A 6,516-nucleotide genomic window follows, 5' to 3' on the forward strand; every position below is an offset into this window, starting at 1 on the left:
GCAGTTTGACTCTGATAGTCTCGGAAGGCAAGGTCCTCCTGGGTCTGGAGGGCTGGCCACCCTGGGAGAAAGGGTAGGTTTCCAGGAGCTGGAGCCAGAGAGGCACTGAAGAGGGCCAGGGAGGTACAGAAGTCAGCTGGGCCTGGAGGATCTCCAGGGTCCCGGGCGGGAGAGATGTATGCAAGTGGTGGGACCCGCCAAGGCTGCTGGGAAGCCTGGCTGCAGCTGGAGCACATGCTCTGCCCCGCCCCTCCCCAGGACCTGCCAAACAGACTGTTTTCATCACCCTCAGCCTCCAGAGAGGTGAGGTCAGAGCCGAGGGCCTGGGGCAGCGGGAGGCGGGAGAGGAAGACCAGGCTGCTTGGGGCCAGTGCTTCTCTAATCCTGTTGTTCTGCTGTTTCTCATGCTGGCTCCTGAAAAGCCGGGTGTGACGGGGTGAGGGGGTGTCTGTCTGGCCTTGCTCCTAGTCTGAGCTGGGGGGATTCTGCCCGACCCCTGACTGTTGGGCAGAGGAGGAAACGAGGGGCAGGGCAGTCATCCTGGATCATATAGCCCACCGGTGGCAGAGCTCAAATTAGGACCTGGGACTCAGAACCCCCTACCCAGGCCTCTCCCTGCTCCCCCCGCAACACCGCTTCCCAGCCCTGCCCTGATTGCCTTCGTGGCCTCGCAGAGTAGAAGCAGCATGCTCACTGCTGAGTGGGCCATCTGTGAAATGGGAGGTGATGGGGACTGGTCACTAAAGGTGCTTCCAGTTCTCCCAGGGACTCCGGCAGCTTTGCTCCTCCTCTTTCTGAGTTATTTCTTCACACTTCCTGGGACCAGAGTTTTGTGAACAAAGAGGAAATAGAAATATAGTGGTCTCCCTTTAGGCTCCATGAAATGGGCCTGCCCCAGCAACCCAGAAAACCTCTCAGTCCACCCCCAGGAAGCGTAGACTGGACAGAATGACAACTGCCTCATTCATTCATTCATTCGCTTGCATACTTAGTGAGCACCTTCTATATGCCTGTGTGTGCGCCAGAGGTGAACTGGAGTGCCATCATGGAGCCTACGGTCTAGTGGTCAGGGCTGTGACGGGGATGTGGTGCAGGGTCTGGGCCGTCCTCCTCCACAGTGTCCTCTGGACATGTGCTTTGATGCTTCATGTCCCACATCCAGAGAATCTCTGGATACTGGGGACTTGGGACACCTGGGTTCTGTCCTGCCTGTGCCAGTAACCTCCTCTGTGACTTTGGGCAAATGCCTCTGCTTCACAGGGGCCTCAGTTTCCCCAACGAGTGAAGGTGAAAGTCGCTCAGTCGTGTCCAACTCTTTGAGACCCCCATGGACTATACAGTCCATGGAATTCTCCAGGCCAGAATATTGGAGTGGGTAGCCATTCCCTTCTCCAGGGGATCTTCCCAACCCAGCGATCGAACCCAGGTCTCCTGCATTGCCGGTGGATTCTTTACCAGCTGAGCCACTAGGGAATCCCCAAACAAAGATGACTCCAAAGCGGGTGCACTTGGGGGCTCTGCTGGGTATGACTGTAGATGTCTGGGACTCATTCCTTTCACAAAGGTGAGGAGAGTAGGCAGATGGGGGACTCGGGGTTAGGGGACACTTGGGTGACTCCTTGGCTCCAGAGGATTGTTGCCATGGGGAAGAGGGACCCAGAGTTTCTCCATCTTTAGATATTTCAAGAGAAGCTGGAAATATGTAGTTATGTGTTAACCTCTTGATTAACACTGGAACCTAATGCAAAATAATCTGAAAACCCTATGCGGGCTGAACACACATCTGTGGTCTGCATTCCTCTCCCGCTGGCTCCCTGGGGTCCAATTTGAGGGTGGAGAAGTGCACATTCCCAAGGGTGCTGAGCCCCCAGAGCCCTGCCAACCAATACCTCACGGGTGAACGAGTTCACAAGCTCTTTTCTCGGCAGTTCTGGGATGGAGGAAGATGGCAACTCTGGGCCTGTGAGGTGGGCATGGCAGCATGGGCAGGGGAGGCTGTCATCAGGGACTCCCCCATCCCACCAAAGGGACCTGGGGGCCAATACTGGACCCTGTTTGACAGGCAGACAAGAGGCCAGCAGAGGGCAAGGCTGGGAACCCACTCAAGGGCCGACTGGTGACCTCATGGCGGATGCCCGGGGACCGTCCCACGCTGTTCAATCCGTTCCTGCTGTCTCTGGGGGTCCTCAGGTGGCAAAGGGTAGGCTGGCTCCAGTGGGGTGGGAGGGGTGAGGGTGGGGGCGGGGAGGGGAGGGAGGAGGCTGGTGTTAGGCAGAGGAAAACCAGTAGGGGCTGAAAGGGAGAGATGTGGGACCCGCACTTGAGAAAGGAGAGCTGGAAGCAGAGCCCTGAGCTCCCTTGGTCTCTGCGGTGAGGGGCCTGTCCCACCTGCAGGACTGGTCTGGGGCCGCTTTCAGCTTGCAGGGTGAAGGGTGATGGAATAATCCACACAGCTGAAGCTCCCAATCAGCATATAGGCCAAGGGCAGCCAGGCTGGGAGTGGGGGAGGGGGAGAGGGAGAGAGGGCCTGCGAGGGGCTCTGGGATTGCAAAGTGTGTCTCAGACCTGGGCCTGAGCCAGTTGCACAAACATCTGGCATTACGTAACCCATCCTCTACCCAGAGAGGGCTGTAAACACTCAGGCCTCTGGTTTGGGGTTTCCTCAAGAGCGAGGAGAGGGGAGGGGAGGCAGCTGAGATTTGCTCTCTCTGGCCCCTGCATCACGGTGGAGGGAGCAGGCCTGGCCACCTCCAGGGGCCACAGGCTGGCTTGTGGGCTCTCTTCTCTCAACGACAGGCTGGTTCTTGTACTCTGATAAGCTGGGGGTCTAGCTCTAAGCTGGGCACATTGCTGCTGCTGCTGCTAAGTCGCTTCAGTCGTGTCTGACTCTGTGCGACCCCATAGACGGCAGCCCATCAGGCTCCCCCGTCCCTGGGATTCTCCAGGCAAGAACACTGGAGTGGGTTGCCATTTCCTTCTCCAGTGCATGAAAGTGAAAAGTGAAAGTGAAGTTGCTCAGTCGTGTCCGACTTATCGACCCCATGGACTGCAGCCTACCAGGCTCCTCCGTCCATGGGATTTTCCAGGCAGGAGTGCTGGAGTGGGGTGCCATTGCCTTCTCCGAAGCTGGGCACACTAGATGCTGTAATTAGACACAGTGTAAACTCAGGGAGGTGAGGTGGACTTGCCCAAGGGTGCATGGCTAGGGTTTAGAGGAACCAGCCGCTTGCTGATTTTCCTCATTTCTTGATGAGAGCATGGCTGCAGCCAAACTCACCAAGCCTCAGTTGCCACATCTGTCTAATGGGAAAACAATATATATATGCCGATGATCAGGGCTGTGGGGAGGACTGGCTCAGAGACATCAGGATGTACAGAGGTGTGAGGGGGTGGGGTGGGGGGCAGTGTCCAAACACTAACTTTCCCATCTGCTTCTTCTTTTTAGTATTTAAAAAAGATATATCTTGGCTCAGTTTATTTATTTTTGTTTATTTTTTGGCCACATGGCATGTGGGATCTTATTTCCCCAACCAGGGATCAAACCTCTGCTCCCTGCAGGGGAAGTGTGGAGTCATAACTACTGGACCACTGGGGAAGTCCCCCATCCACTTCTTCATTTCCTCTCTGCTTCTCTATGGGGGTTAAGGCACAAGGATAACCAAGCAAACATGGTTATCTAGGCAGGGTGGTATCTTTAAGGGGCGGGAATTACCTTATCAGCCCAACTAAAGGTCACTAACACAGAGTAGTCCAGCAGGAGGGAGCAGGTAAGTCCTTGGTGGGAGAGCAGGGGAAGAGAAATGTGGAAATGGACTCTGGGATGCTGCTGCTGGTGATGATAACCAGCATTTATTGTGCACCTACTATGTGCTCAGCTCTGTGTTCAGTGAGTGGTACACCTGATTGCATTGAATCCTCGCCCTTGGGTGTAACAGGTATGGTTCACATTGTCCATTTCATAGATGAAGGAATGAAACTCACTCGTTCTAGGTCACACATAGGGGAGAGCTAGGATTTGAAGCCTGCTCTAGCCAACCTCAGAGCCCACCCTGTCCCTACCACCTCCATGCATCTGTGTCTCCTTGCAGAGTCCTTGCAGCCCCTAGAGGCTCCGCAGATTTTCCCCATTGGACAGATACGGCAATTGAGGCTCAACGAACTGGCAGCTCTTCTCTCATCCAGGGGTGAGGAAAATCAGGAGCTGAGAGACAGAACTGCTAGTGGAACCACCCAGACAGTTACTCAGAGCAGCATTAAACATCTCTCAGGCTGGATAGTGAAATTAGTCCAAGGTCAAGAGCCAGGAAACCTAAGGCTGGAGTTCTGTCTCTGCTCCTAACTGGTGTGGCTTTAGGCCATTGTCTCCCTTCTCTGAGCCTCATATTGTTATCCTCAATAGAAGAATGGTCTGAAACTGGATAACCCCAAAGCTCTGTTTAAGAAGTCACTCCTGGGTCCCTAAAGCTGTACCATCCCTCTTACCAGGGCAAGTTGCAGTAAGGCAGTCATTGGTTCACTTGTGCATTCACTCACTGGACCAACATTTGTGAAAAACCTGATATGGGCTGAGGCCCTGGGCTTTACATGATATAGACGAAAACCACTCTTCCTGCCCACAGGGAGCTCACAGTTTGTAAGGACACTGACATAGAACTGGTCAGGACACAGTGTGGTCATCACTTGAGTTGTAGAGTATACAGATGCAGGGAGCTCTGGACACGGAGATTCTCAGTCTGTGCTGGGGGCACTCTGGCTTCCTTTGGACTGAGACTTGAAGGGTGAGGAGGAATTTTCCAGGTAAACAAACATTTGGAGGGAGGGGAGGGAGAGAGTGAGTGTGTGTGTGTTGGGGCATAAGAGGACAGGAAGGGAAGTGTTCCAGACACAGCACAGAACAACATGTGCCATTAGGGAGGCACAGGGGACCTGGCTTATTCTGGGACGTCCTGGTGCTTGTGCAGCCCTAGCACGTGAAACGTGTGTGTGTCTAATGATGAAGGACAGCAGGCAGGGGCCATATGATAATGAGCACTGACTGCTGGCACAAGAATGTACCTCTCAGCAGTGGAGAAGTGTTGAAGAACTCTGGGCAGGGGAGTGTTCTAATCACTGTGTTGAGGGTACTGGAAGAGAGTCCCGGGGGCCTGGAAACCAGCAAGGAGGCTGGTGCTGTCAGGTGCCCAGTGCCCATGCCACTGGGCAAGGGTGGTAGCTGAGGTCTTCTGTCCGTTCACTCACTCTCCCAAGGACCAAATAAATGCCTGAGTGAGGTATAGGGGTAGGATGAGACCACTGCTCAGCAATGCCAGAAGGCCAGTGTCTAGGAGGACTTATCCGTGGTCTCATTTCTCAGGGTGGAGAGAATTCCAGTGGGAAATGCTGGGAGAACTTCAGCTCCCTGGGCCTCCACTTCTTTAATTTGTGAAATGGGGATAGTAATTATAATCATGACAGAAATAATTTCTGAACCCCAAAGTGAGATGGCAGAATCACTGAGATGGTAATTATTCCAATCACCCTATGTCTTACCTAAGGAGAACTAACTAGGGATAAAGGGAGTGTTCTAGGTGCTTTATTTAAATAAACACTTAATCCTTACAGCAGCCTGTGAGATGATAGCATCATCTCATTTTACAGAAGGTGAAGCTGAGGCACAGAGAGGTTAAATACTTTGCTTAAGGTAACACAGGGCTTGAGTCACAATGCTCCATAAGCCATTCCATGCACTTAGCAACAAATTCCATCACAGTCCCTCCTCAGCTGTAGGCTTAGAGGAGCTCCTGCAGGCAAAGAACCTCTTAAAAACCACCAAGTGCTTTGGGAAAGAGAAACAGTCCACACCCAAGAACACAAAATGAGGTTCTTAAACAGAGAAAGACTCCCTGTGAGGAGGGGGCATTTAAATGGGAAGGCCCTATGATTCCAGAACTCACTTTGCGCTTAGATTGTGCTAAGTTGCTTGGCTCTTTGTGACGCTATGGACTGTAACCTTTCAGGCTCCTCTACGGAATTCGCCAGGCAAGAATACTGGAGTGGGTTGCCATGCCCTCCTCCAGGGGATCGTCCCAACCCAGGGATGGAACCCGAGTCTCTTGTGTCTCCTGCATTGGCAAGCGGGTTCTTTACCACTAGCGCCCACTCTTACTTGTTAAGAACCCCCGCCTCTTCTTCCTGTGTGATCTTGAGCAAGCTGGCTCACCTCTCTGAGTCTTCATTTTCTCATTAGTAAAATGGAGGCAAGGACACCCCCTTGTCGGGTCTGTGGTTAAGGACGAAAGTCCATTACATAGGTAATGAGCCAGGCTGGGCGAGTGGGACACGCTGAGTTGGTAGTATTGGGTGCTTTGCCCGCGTCGTCACCCAATCGAGGGGCAGAGCCCTAATGGACCCATCGCTCCCGTCTGGCGCCTGGCGACTGGGTCGGGGGAACCGTTGCTGGGCGACGAGGGTGCCACACCGCGCTGCCCCTACCCCGCACTCCCGCGCAGCGGCCGGACGGAGTCACCTGCACGCTGG

Source organism: Bos grunniens, chromosome 5 (assembly GCF_055505025.1).
Source record: "Bos grunniens cultivar Pamir isolate PY7600 chromosome 5, Bosgru_T2T1.0, whole genome shotgun sequence".
In the NCBI taxonomy this organism is placed as follows: Eukaryota; Metazoa; Chordata; class Mammalia; order Artiodactyla; family Bovidae; genus Bos; species Bos grunniens.